Raw genomic sequence first — 14,141 nt, 5'->3', positions numbered from 1 at the left:
GTAAAAATGACTCTAATTTTCCTAAACTTCTAATACATATATATCGAGCGATAAATCATAAATAAACTATTGCGAAGTTTCCTTAAAATTTTAGACTTTCCTTACTTGTTAAATGTATGTATTTGGGACAAACCTTTATATATAGCCCCCAACACATTTGACGGATGTGATATGGTATCGAAAATTTAGATCTAGAAAGTGGTGCAGGGTATAATATAGTCGGCCCCGCCCGCCTTTAGACTTTCCTTACTTGTTTTCTATAGAAAATTTAGTCAAAATTTTATTTCTATAGAAAATTTAGTCAAAATTTTATTTCTATAGAAAATTGAGTCAAAATTTAGTTTCTATAGAATATTTTGCAAAATTTTATTTCTATAGAAAATTTTGCAAAATTTTGTTTGTTACACATTTTTTTTTTTTAAATTTTATTTCTATTGATAATTTTATTTCTATAAAAATTTAAGTCAAAATTGTATTTCTATAGAAAATTTTGCCAAAATTTTATAGTAATAGATTTTTTTATTAGAAAATTTGGTCAAAATTTTATTTCTACAGAAAATTTGGTCAACATTTTATTTCTATAGGAAATTTTGTCAAAATTTTATTTCTATAGAAAATTTAGTCAAAATTTTGTTTCTGTAGAATATTTTGAAGAATTTTATTTACTACACAAAAATTTTTCTAAAATTGTATTTTTATTGATAATTTTTTTCAAAATTTTATTTCTATAAGAAAAAATTGTCAAATTTTATTTCTATAGCAAATTTTCTCAATTTTTTTTTTCTTACTGATGCTAACTGATACTCACTGCTATAAAAATGCATTCAAAATTTTATTAATATAGAAATATTTTTTTCTATATAAAATTTAGTCAAAATTTTATTTCTATAGAAAATTTAGTCAAAATGTTGTTTATATAGAATATTTTGCAAAATTTTATTTCTATAGAAAATTTTGCAAAATTTTGTTTGCTACAATTTTTTTTTACTTGTATTTCTATTGATAATTTTTTCAAACTTTTTTTTCTATAAAAAATTTTGCCATATTCTATTTCTACAAAAATTTTATTCAAAATTGTATTTCTATATATTTGGTCAAAATTTGATTTCTATAGAAAATGTTGCCAAAATTTTATTTCTATAGAAAATGTTGCCAAAATTTTATTTCTATAGAAAATTTAGTCAAAATTTTGTTACTGTAGAAAATTTTCCAAAATTTTATTTCTATATAAAATTTTGCAAAATTTTATTTACTAGACAAAAATTTTTCCAAAATTGTATTCAGTGAGCATACAATTTTGGAAAAATTGCTGCTAAGTCGAAAGCTTGTAGAAATGACTCAAATTTTCGAATTTTTCAATGAATGAATCATAAATGCATTTTTGCGAAATTGTCTAAACAATTATAAATATTTCCCAAATATTGCCCGAGTTTTGTAGAAGTCTGATTTGAGATTTTATCAAAATGTAGATCTAAATACAAAGTTGTGCAGAGTATATTATAATCGGCCCGCCCGACTATAGACTTTCCTTGCATTTTTATTTTTCGTTAAAATTGTGTTACGTCCCATAACGTTAGATTTAAATTTTAAGTACATAGATTTTGTAGAAGTATATACAATTTTGTCTTCAGATTCAAATTCATGTATATGGAAATATAAGCCTTTATATAGCTCGCAACAAATTTAAAGGATTTGAAATAGTATCAATAATTTTGGTCCACAAATACATATACTGCTGGTATATTCTCATATTATGATGGGTATTTATATCATTATTTTATTTTTTAAACATTGCCATAAATTTGAAATATAGAATTCAATTGGCATCTAATGTGAAATTAAGATCTTTTTTGGCACACATAAATAAACACGATACTTTATATCGTCCACTTACGGTACACCCACAATAGAACTACAAATTAGTGGTATTAAAATGAGATTTAGTTATATTACCCGGAGTCGACTCCGGAGTCGGAGTCGGAGTCGAGCTGATGAAAAATGCTGGAGTCGGAGTCGAGCAAAATTGGCTCGACTCCACAGCCCTGGTTTTGAGAATGATGAGACCTTGAAACTGCAGGTGTGTAAGTGAGTAATATTTTGCCCACGCTCACACACAATCACGACGAAAAATTTCACTCACGTATGATATTTTTAGTAAGACTAATGCACATACACGAATAGAAAACCCATAGGTTAGGTTAGGTTAGGTGGCAGCCCGATGTATCAGGCTCACTTAGACTATTCAGTCCATTGTGATACCACATTGGTGAACTTCTCTCTTATCACTGAGTGCTGCCCGATTCCATGTTAAGCTCAATGACAAGGGACCTTCTTTTTATAGCCGAGTCCGAACGGCGTTCCACATTACAGTGAAACCACTTAGAGAAGCTTTAAAACCCTCAGAAATGTCACCATTATCACCATTACTGATGTAGGATAATCTACCGTTGAAAAACTTTTTGGTGTTTGGTCGAAGCAGGAATCGAACCCACGACCTTGTGTATGCAAGGCGGGCATGCTAACCATTGCATAGAAAACCCATACTCGCACATAAAAAGCCTCTAAAGGCTCACAATAACGATCAGAAATGACTCACGTAAAATTGCCCCATTCATGAAAATTTTTCTTAACCCACCCACCCACCATTGAATCGTATGTTAGTGCAGAAGTTTACCTTCCTCGATGTGAATAATGTGATATTCGTTATTAGTTAAAGACCCAATTCTAAAATTGTATGAGTAATTTACATGGGATACCTGATCGAAATCGTGGGCATGATTGAATCACGTACACTCACGCTTGAAAATGTACATGAGTCACATCAATTTAGTGTCACGTGCATACCTCTACTTGGAACACTACCTTTGCCACTGTCCTACCTTTACTAGGCAAAGAGTTAACATTATCGGTGAAGATGTGATTTGGATCATGGCCCACCTTGGAAACAGGGACTGGAAACAAATTAGGTAATTCGATAGAAACACATTGCTCTCGGAATCCTTCATACCACGGAAAGAAGAAGTTGGAGTGCACAACAAGCTAAATAATGACTTGACTGTATGTCAGCCGACGTGGGACAAGGTAACCTGAATCTTCTGTTCAGCTTAACCTAACCGAGCCTAAGGAATTTTGTCTTTGATATTAAATACCGCGTCCTAAAAATCAGGTTTACTTAGTCGATAATATTAGGTCAATATTTATTTCAGTGTAGAAACCCGTTTTTAAAGCATACTAAAATTATTGACTTCAAAAACTTTGAAGCGTTTTCATTTGTATTCCTTTAATTGAAAAGAAAATTTTGCGAGCAAAAAAAATTATTTTAAAACTATGATATATTGGATTGAAAAAAAAAAAAATAACAAAACGTTTCCTCGAAATAGTTTTTTTTTCCAAATATTTGAATCACTTGATCGTAGCTGCTTGTATTTTGTCACTTTCTCCTGCCAAGCGATTTAATATATAATAACCATAAAATTGAAGATATTAATATGCAAATAATACCAATAACATAACAATAAATAGCAACTACAGCAATAACAATAATCACAACATTCACATCCATAATAACATCGATGGTTATGCTGACGACTATGTTGGTGATGATGATGATGCCGATGACGATGGGAAACGGAAACGCAAGCATTTATGTGGAATTTCATATCCGCTGACATTCGACAAAAATGCGTTGCGAAACGCAACGTATGAAAAATATTGCCTCAGCAAAAAATGTTTTTTTTTTTTTGTTTCAAATGTCTATTGCAATGAATGTGGATCGATCGCCACGACCATGATATGGGTAAAGATGGTAGTTGGAAGTATAGTCACCACAAGCCAATTGACAAGAGGCCAGTGGAAAAAATTTAATAAAAATACATTTCACATTATTGTTGTTGGTGTTGTTGTCTTTGTTATTTTTGATGCAATTGCTAGACCATTGTTGGCTGTTGTTGTTGTTGTTTTTGCTGTTTGTAGCTTTTACATTTTTATAAATAAATTGTGAATTATTGCAAATAATCGGACATTTCACTTGTCACTTTGTGGGGGGTGGTGGTGATGGCCTACATCTATGGGTATGAAGGCCACATACATATGAAGGCCATAAGGACGTATGACTCCTATCTCTTTGTGAGTTTGTATATCACATGTACTATCCCTGGAATGATGAATGATGAAGTTGGTGGCAGTGGTGGTGATTGCCAAGCCGCCAACCAACAGCGATTGCAATGAAGTTTGAAATGCATTCATGCTGTTATTGACCACCATCGTTAATTTTTTGTGGCTTTTAATGCAAATGTTGGTTTGCTTTTGGTCTGGCCGTGTTGTGTTTTTTTTTTTTTTTGCTCTTTCATTTATTCAAATTTTCATTTTATTGGCAATTTTCATAGGGGGAGTAGAGCGGAGTTGCAGCAGCAATTGGTTAGGGAAAAGACGGATGTTAATTTTTGTCGCGCTTTTAAATGGATAATGCATGTTTTTATTAAAAATTCCACTTTTACGTTATGTCATGCCAATGGGGGTGAGTTGTGGGAGTTGAGTGATTTTGGGCTGAAGCATAAAGAGGTGGTCTTTAAATGGAAATAATTGAATAATTTAAAATTTAAATTCATAATGATTTTATTGCAATGTATCGATGAGTTAGGAAATTGAACATGAGATGTAGTCTAAATATCTGTGATTTTGATACTTTCATTTGGATACAATGACAACACAGAAAAAAAATTCAATTTTTCCCAATTAAAATCTTAGTTGAGTTTTAAAAAATATTCAATTAAAAATTTAATCAATTCAACAAATGTTTTTAATTGAAACAAAAACTAATCACAAAAATTAATAGTATCAAATCATTTTTTAATTGGATCAATTAATTTTTTATTGGCTTCCAATTTTTTATATGATACTATCATTTCTATGATTGAAGACATTTCCATTAAAAATTAATTGGATCAATAATTTCGTGATATTGCTAATACGGATATATTCTGTGATTTTGTTATTTTCAATTGGGTACAATGACAACACAGAAAAAAATTCAAGAAAATTTTTCCAATTAAAATCTTAATTGAGTTTTAAAAAGTATTCAATTAAAAATTTTATTGATTCAACAAATGCTTTAATTGAAACTGAAATTAATCACAGAAAATACAAATTTTATTAATTTTTTAATTGACTTTCAATTAATTTTTTGAATTGATACTATCATTTCTGTTATTGAAGACATTTCAATTAAAAATTAATTGGATCAATTATTTTCCTGATTGAACACAAAAAATATTTTTTTGTGTGAATAAGAAAGTTTGTATAACAATAGGCCTACATTTTTTCGTAGAAATGAAATTGGCTTTAGAATGAGACAATAGGTTCTCTTTTTTATACCCACCACCATAGAATGGTGACGGGGGTATAATAAGTTTGTCATTCCGTTTATAACCCATCAAAATATCGATTTCCGACTATATAAAGTATATATATTCTTGATCAGGGCGAAATTCTAAGACGATATAACCTTGTCCGTCTGTCTGTCTGTTGTAATCACGCTACAGTCTTCTATAATAAAGCAATCGTGCTGAAATTTTGCACAAACTTGTCTTTTGTCTGCAGGCAGGTCAAGTTCGAAGATGGACTATATCGGTCCAGGTTTTGATATAGTCCCCATATAAACCGACCTCCCGATTTGGGGTCTTGGGCTTATAGAAATCGTAGTTTTTATCCAATTTGCCTGAAACTTGAAATCTTGAGGAATTTTATGACCATAAAGAGGTGTGCCAAAAATGGTGAGTATCGGTCCATGTTTTGGTATAGAACCCATATAGACCGATCTCCCGATTTTACTTCTTGGGCTTATAGAAACCGTAGTTTTTATCCAATTTGCCTGGAATTGGAAATCTAGAGGTATGTTAGGATCATAAAGAGGCGTGCCGAAAATGTTGAGTATGGGTCCATGTTTTGGTATATCCCCATATAGACCGATCTCCCGATTTTAATTCTTGGACTTATAGAAATCGTAGTTTTTATCCAATTTGCTTGAAACTTGAAATCCTGAGGAATTTTACGACCATAAAGAGGTGCGCCAAAAGAGGTGATGAGTATCGGCCCATGGTTTGGTATGATCCCCGTATAAACCAACCTCCCGATTTGGGGTATTGGGCTTATAGAAACCGTAGTTTTTATCCAATTTGCCTGAAATTTAAAATCTAGAGGTATTTTCGGGCTATAAAGAGGTGTGCCGAAAACGTTGAGTATCGGTCCATATTTTAGTATAGTCCCCACAAGAAAGATCTCCCAAGTTAACTCCTTAGGTTTGTAGAAACGCTAGTTTTTATCCGTTTCTACAAACCTAAATATTCTGGTATTTAAGGCTCACAAAAACGTGTATCGGATTAAGTTTTTATCGGTCCATTTGGTAATGCCTCCATATGGACCAATTTCACTTCTTGAGGGTATAGAAGGCGCAGTGATCATGAAAATTGCTTGAAACTCAATGCAAAATTTCTAAATTTTACTTCTCGGGTGAAAAGCTACAGATTTAAGATTTCAAATCAAGACATTATTTTATAATTTTCTTGCACACTTACAAGAGATGTTAGTCGTTCCTCTAAAATTCAAACAAAAAGGGTTCTTATAAATCCAAAATCTGATATAGTCTTCATAGGTAATATATTTAAATTTATCTTCGTGAAGTGTACTGGTTGAACTCCAATGTGGTATCACAATGGACTGAATAGTCTAAGTGAGCCTGATACATCGGGCTGCCACCTAACCTAACCTTCTCTGCTTGATCTGTCCTCAAACCCCCCTGAAATTTAAAAGGAAATCCTAATATTTGATTCATGGTGGAGGGTATTTAAGATTGGGCCCGGCCGAACTTACTGCTGTATATACTTGTTTAAATATTTATAGGTGATGAACCTAAAAAAGTAGCCATCAGCACCAAGTGTAGGTCGTCCAAGAAGACATGTGTCAATGACCCCACTTCTTGATTTAATAGCCAGAAAGGCTGTTAGCACCACAGCGCTTCAGGAGACAAAACTGTGCACCAGGATCAGTCTAACCAAATCATCGTTCTACTCTTCTTTCATGCTCAAAACGGGTGTTCCCAACGCAGCGCTTCAAATCGTCATTATATGGGACAAAGAAATGAGCGCCGGTTAGGGTCATCGATGTCCAGTATGTCCAGGTCCACGCCATTAATCACGACTATTTGTCACAATTGGTATTCTAATCTAACATATGTCTGTCAAATGGATAATTCAGTAGCATTCGTCCTCGTTAAAAAAAAAACGTATGTATCAAATTTCATTCAAATCGATTAATAAATACCGGATCTTGCGAACACAACATATATGAACGGACAGACGGATACCAAGAGCTAGATCGACCCAGCCGTCATTATTAACTTCCCAGCAAAAAAAGCGTCGCCAAAAAAGTAATGAAAATGTTCTTTTTGGATCCGGAACTGGTGCAAAATTGAAGCAGAGGCGATGAATTTAACATGGGCTTGTCATAGGACGGAAGTCCTCCATTTCAACAGCCGTTGCACTGAATTTGCATCACTTCTTTGGGTGTGCTCCGAATTCAATGTTTTGGATGTGAATAAAGAAATTCTGTGATATTTTGTCAAATAAATTATTTTTATAATTTTTTATAACTTTTAATGGATTCTAATGCTTGTCGGAAACGTTTGACGTCAAATATTTTCAAAAATGTACAATTTTTTCAAATTGGATTTAGCCTTTTTTTTTCGATAAAATTTAACAGAAATATTGAAACTCATTTAATCCTTGGTGTCTGTCCGTCCATGTATTTGCTGTTCGCAGCATTCCGCTCGCATTAGGAACACTTCCGTTCAATCTACTTTGGCTTTAGATTTTTGATAATATAAATTTCAATAGTGTAGTTACTTCCGGTGATAGGTTAAAAAAATTAGTTTTGATTTATTTAGTATGAATTTCATATACACCCTAAACAAATCCTCTACCTTACACAATACCTTCTCCATAAAAATAATTTCCAAAAGAATTAAAAGGAATTCCCAATATCTGGCACTAATGACGATGATGATATGTTCACCAAGAAACACTTACTGCAGTCAAAATTACTATTATGAAAAATAGGAATAAAAGTGATCAGACCATAATTATTTGCCCCGGTTGCAATAGCATTTACCAGTGTCAGCATGGCCCATTTACTACTGGTCAGGTTTGACTGAGAAGCCAACCTACTGTGGCTATATAATTGTAGTCTTTTCCTTATCAGAAGAATTTAAGAAATAAACCTCCAACTGTGTTAAACACAAAGATGGAGTTTTGTTGCAGTGTAGTTACAATTTCCTTTAGCAATTATGCTCAACAACATTTTCATTTTTATTTTATCATTGCTGCTTCTCCTTATTGCTATTGCTAATATTGCTTGCAATGCCTGCAGGTTTATAAAGTGAGAGGAGTCTTTTTCCATTTGGTAATTTTCAGTAACAACAAAATTGGTAATCATGATTTAAATTGGTAGCAACATACAGGGTCTATTGACTGCCACCAACCATTTATCCGACTTCAAATACATACAATTTTCTTAGCAAGAATAAACAAGAACATAACTTCCTTCCATAATAACAAGTTGCATTGCTTGTAGAGCAGTAACCATTTCAAATATTGGCAAATGTTATTTGCAATGATAATTATAACTCTATAACTAAGGTAAATTTCTATGGTGCATAGCATTAGGCAAGTGCTTTAATTAATCTAATTTTTACGCTCTAAACCGCTATATGGTTTAGGGTATAATTAATTTTGTATTATTAGAAACGTGTCTACCAAAACTTTGTTATGGACTCGACATTATACATTGATCGACTTGGATTAGATCTACCCAACTATTTGGTAGAAAAGATTAATTTCTAACTACACACAAAAAATTTATTTTTCTGATTCAATCACGAAATTAATTGATCCAATTAATTTTTTAATTGAAATGTCTTCAATCACAGATATGATAGTATCAATTAAAAATGAACCTAGAATAGTTTGAAGTTGCGAATGAGAAATGTAAAACTAGTTGAGTTTTCAGTAAACTCGATGTAACAGCATATTTTTGCATCCTTTTTATCGGGTAACCAAACTAAATAAAGTTAAAAAATGTTTATATTTTTTTTTTTCGTCACAATTCTATATAAATAAAAATGTTGGCAAAATTTCTTTTAGAAACAAGTAAGGAAAGTCTAAAGTCGGGCGGGGCCGACTATATTATATCCTACATCACTTTGTAGATCCACATTTTCGATACAATATCAAATCCGTCAAATGTGTTGGGTGCTATATATAAAGGTTTTTGTTATCCTATACATAGTCGATCTGGACAAAATTTGTTAAACTTCTAAAAAAACTCTAGACTTAAAAATTTCTGTCGGCTAATCCCCTGTGAGGAACACAATGTTAGAAACAAATATGGGAAACATTTAAATCCTAAGCAATTATTGGACAACTTCGCAAAAATGTATTTATGATTTATCGGCCAATAGCTATGTATTAGATGTATAAGAAAATTTAAGTCATTCTTTCAAGTTTTCTACTTACCAGTGGCGATTTTACAAGGAAAATGTTGATATATTGACCATTTTTGTCGAAATAAGAAAAACATATATATGGGAGCTATATCTAAATCTGAACCAATTTCAACCAAATTTGCCATGAATGGTTATAATGTTATTTTAACTCCCTATGCATAACTTCACGTAAATCAGATTACAACTTTGACCTCTGTGGTAATATGAGTGAAAATCGTGGGAAAGATATATATGGGAGCTATATATACATCTCAACAGATTTCAACCAAATTTGGCACGCATAGCTAAAATATTGATTCTACTCCCTGTGATTTAAAGCAAATTAGGGCAAAAATCTGGCTTCTGGGGCCTTAGAAGTGCATATCGAGCGAAAGATTTATATGGGAGCTATATCTAAAACTGAACCGATAAATTATGATAAAATTTTCATTACAAATAACATTTTGACAAATTTTTGTACAAAACTATAATTTTGACAAAATTTTTATAATATTTTCGATACAAATAAAATTTTGACAAAATTGACATAATTTTCGATAAAAATAAAATTTTTATAATATTTTCGATACAAATAAAATTTTGACAAAATTTTCTATAGAAATAAAATGTTGGCAAAATTATTGATAGAAATAAAATTTTCTATAGAAATAAAATTTTGACAAATTTTCCATAGAAATAAAATTTTGACAAATTTTCTATAGAAATAAAATTTTAAAAAAATTGTGGCACGAGTGGCAACCGTGGCAACACACCAATGCACTATGGGGCCAACGACCGGATTTTGAGGCAAAAATTACAAAAATGCACTTATCGGTTTAAAATTTGGAACACACACCCAGAAAAAAGTGACCACTTCTTTAAGTTAAAATGAACTCATTGTGAAGAAAGTTGAACTTCGTATAGCGCCAAAGACATTTTTATTTGTTTGAACGATGTAATTTTCGTAGAAATTAGGTAGAATGCATTCCATATATTAGTTAGCATTTTCCTCTATTTATGTACCACCATACTATAGAATGAAAAAATGTAACTGAATTGAATTCATATATGGATTGATTTTATTGACCTTTTTTCATTCATTGGGAGAAATCTTACTTATTTGTGGTAAACCTTTTACTTCAAAATTAGAACTGCTTACCTTCGTTTTTAAATACAGTTTTATTTTATATAGGCATTTTTTCTTCAATAAAAGACATGTTTTATTTATATATTAAACACCCAGCAAAACAATTTGGAAGTTTTTTCAAAGGCACAACTTTAAAAGCACTTCCCGAAGATGCACTCCAAATGATGTTCTTTATTTTAACTACCCAGTAAGTTCTTTTAATTTTATATTCTTTATAATTTGGTTTTTTCATACTTTTAATGGATAATTTTAACTTTTTTTGTTTCAAATAGGTTAAAAACAGAGTAAGAATTCATAAAATGGTACAAATCATTTAAATTTTGTCGACAAAAATGCTAAATCCAATCTGAAAAAATTGTGAATTTTTGAAAATATTTGAGGTCAAACGTTTCCGACATGCGTTAGTATCCATTAAAAATTATAAAAATTATTTATTTGACAAAATATCACAGAATGTTTTAATTTACATCCAAAACATTGAATTCGGATCACACCTAAAGAAGTGATGCAAATTAATTTGAAAGGATTGAATACTTCTTGGTACGAATGAACTAAAATATTTTTCTATGCCAAGTGTTATTCGTATGTTATCGTTCAGTGTTATCGTTTTATAAGAAATTTTACTAAATTTGAGGAAACTTGGTTTTAGTTCGGTTTTTGTTTATTTTTACGAATGCTTTGTTATCAGTGAATAAAATTTTCTTGTTCAGTAGTAAATTCTTATACCCAGCGAAGATAACAGTATTAGTAAAATTCCATGCCTTATTCTAGTTAATGAACTATTCCTAACTGCTTTCAGTTTAGGATTTTTTTACTGAAACAAGTAAATTTTATTATTTCACACAAAAATTTAACTTAAGGGAAATAAAATGGCTAAACTAAATTGATAAACATTTTTTCCTTTAGTTTCGAATGCACTTTTTTCTGGGTGCATGTTGTACATAACGTCAAAAGAGCTCATAGAAATTTTCAAATTGATCCGCCCACTGAAACCGTTAATATTTATACGATGCACTAGACTGTGGTTTTGTATTCAGTATCTAGGTCGCAATTTTAGACCAATAGTCTTTAAATTTTGCACACGTATGTGTATTGGATCAGGATATAGCCTTATTGATTTTGGAGGAAATCCGTTAAGATTTAGATATAGCTGCCATATATACGTACCTGTAATACTATTTTCCATTTTACACAATATATATTCGCTTATTAGTTTATTTTTTACAGCCAATTTTCTACAATATGTTTTTTTTTTTGACTAGCGATTGACAATGTAAACTATGTAAAAAAAGCCAACTTTGCCAGATTGTTGTAAAAGCAATGAGTTGCCATATGTTTCTAATATTTTGTATTTCGAGCTACTGGGATGTCTGAAACAGAATGACGTTATCAGTTTTTTCAATTTAAAATACCGAAAACTGACTTTTTGCCGCAGAATCCGGTCATTTGCCCCATAGTGAAATGGTGCGAGGAACAAGAAAAAGTCGCTGGGGGCCAGATTTGGAGAATACGGTGGGTGGGGAAACAATTCGAAGCCCAATTCATGAATTTTTGTCATCATTCTCAATGACTTGTGTCACGGTGCGTTGTCTTGGTGGAACAACACTTTTTTCTTCTTCATATGGGGCTGTTTTGCCGCGATTTCGACCTTCAAACGCTCCAATAACGCCATATAATAGTCACTGTTGATGGTTTTTCCTTCTAAAGATAATCGATAAAAATTTTTCCATGCGCATCCCAAAAAACAGAGGCCATTACTTTGCCAGCGGGCTTTAGTCTTTACGCTTCGGAGACGGTTCACCGGTCGCTGTCCACTCAGCCGACTGTCGGTTGGACTCAGGAGTGTAGTGATGGAACCATGTTTCATCCATTGTCACATATCGACGGAAAAACTCGGGTGTATTACGGATTAACAGCTGAAAACACCGCTCAGAATCATCAACACCTTGTTGTTTTTGGTCAAATGTGAGCTCGCGCTGCACTCATTTTGCACAGAGCTTCCGCATATCCAAATATGAATATGACCAACACGTTGATATATTTAAGGCCTCTGCTATCTCGATCAACTTCATTTTACGGTCATTCAAAATCATTTTGTGGATTTTTTTGATGTTTTCGTCGCTAACCACATCTTTCGGGAGTCCACTACGTTCACCGTCCTCCGTGCTCATTTCAACACGCTTGAATTTTGTATACCAATCAATTATTGTTGACTTCCCTGGGGCAGAGTCCGGAAACTCATTATCAAGCTATGTTTTTGCTTCCACCGTCTTTTTTCCCTTCAAAAAACAGTATTTTACCAAAACACGAAATTCCTTTTTTTTCCATTTGTTTTTCACAATAACAAAAGTTGCTTCACAAAAGACGCTCTATCTCATAAACTAATTGACTTACAGACTTCAAATTTTGACACAAATCATTTGAAGATTGTTACTATATAAAAATAATATGCATTTAATACTAGCGACGCCATCTATGTGTCAGACCGGAGACTTATCAGCCAACCTGTTCTAAAGCAATCACGATTGAATTATCTAGGTAAGGTTAGGTGTCAGCCCGATGTATCGGGCTCTCTTAGACTATTCAGTCCATTGTGATACCACATTGGTGAACATCTCTATTATCACTGAGTGCTGCCCGATTCCATGTTAAGCTCAATGACAAGGGACCTCCTTTTTATAGCCGAGTCCGAACGGCGTTCCACATTGCAGTGAAACCACTTAGAGAAGCTTTGAAACCTTCAGAAATGTCACCAGCATTACTGAGGTGGGATAAACCACCGCTGAAAAACTTTTTGGTGTTCGGTCATAGCAGGAATCGAACCCATGACCTTATGTATGCAAGGTGGACATGCTAACCATTCCACCACGGTGGCTCCCATTGAACTACCTAACTTTATTTCTGAACAGAATCAATCGAAATGCTTTTGTAAGCATGTATTAAATAAAATTAACTGTCACTGGGACAAATCTGTCAACTGCCACACGAAGAGTTTAGAAACTATAGCAAGCTGAAATTGGTTTCAATAAATATCAGCTACAGGAGGAAATTTAAAAATCCAAATTTTAATACATGTCAAAAGAAACAAGTATATACGGCCGTAAGTTCGGCCAGGCCGAAGCTTATGTACCCTCCACCATGGATTGCGTAGAAGCTTCTACTAAAAGCTGTCATCCACAATCGAATTACTTGGGTTGCGGTAACACTTGCCGATGACAAGGTATCTTACGAGTAAAACATTCTAACACCGTTTTCTAAATTGTAATTTAGTCCATACGTGGTATATATTAAACTAAAAAAAATGGCCGATTAAATACGTATATAATTCAGTTTGACTAAATTTTCTATAGAAATAAAATTGTGACTAAATTTTCTATAGAATTAAAATTTAGACAAAATTTTCGATAGAAATAAACTGTTGAAAAAAATTCTCTATATAAATAAAATTTTGACAAAATT

The sequence above is a fragment of the Haematobia irritans genome, chromosome 1 (genome assembly GCF_050003625.1).
Source record: "Haematobia irritans isolate KBUSLIRL chromosome 1, ASM5000362v1, whole genome shotgun sequence".
NCBI lineage: Eukaryota > Metazoa > Arthropoda > Insecta > Diptera > Muscidae > Haematobia > Haematobia irritans.
This window is presented reverse-complemented; position numbering follows the sequence as displayed.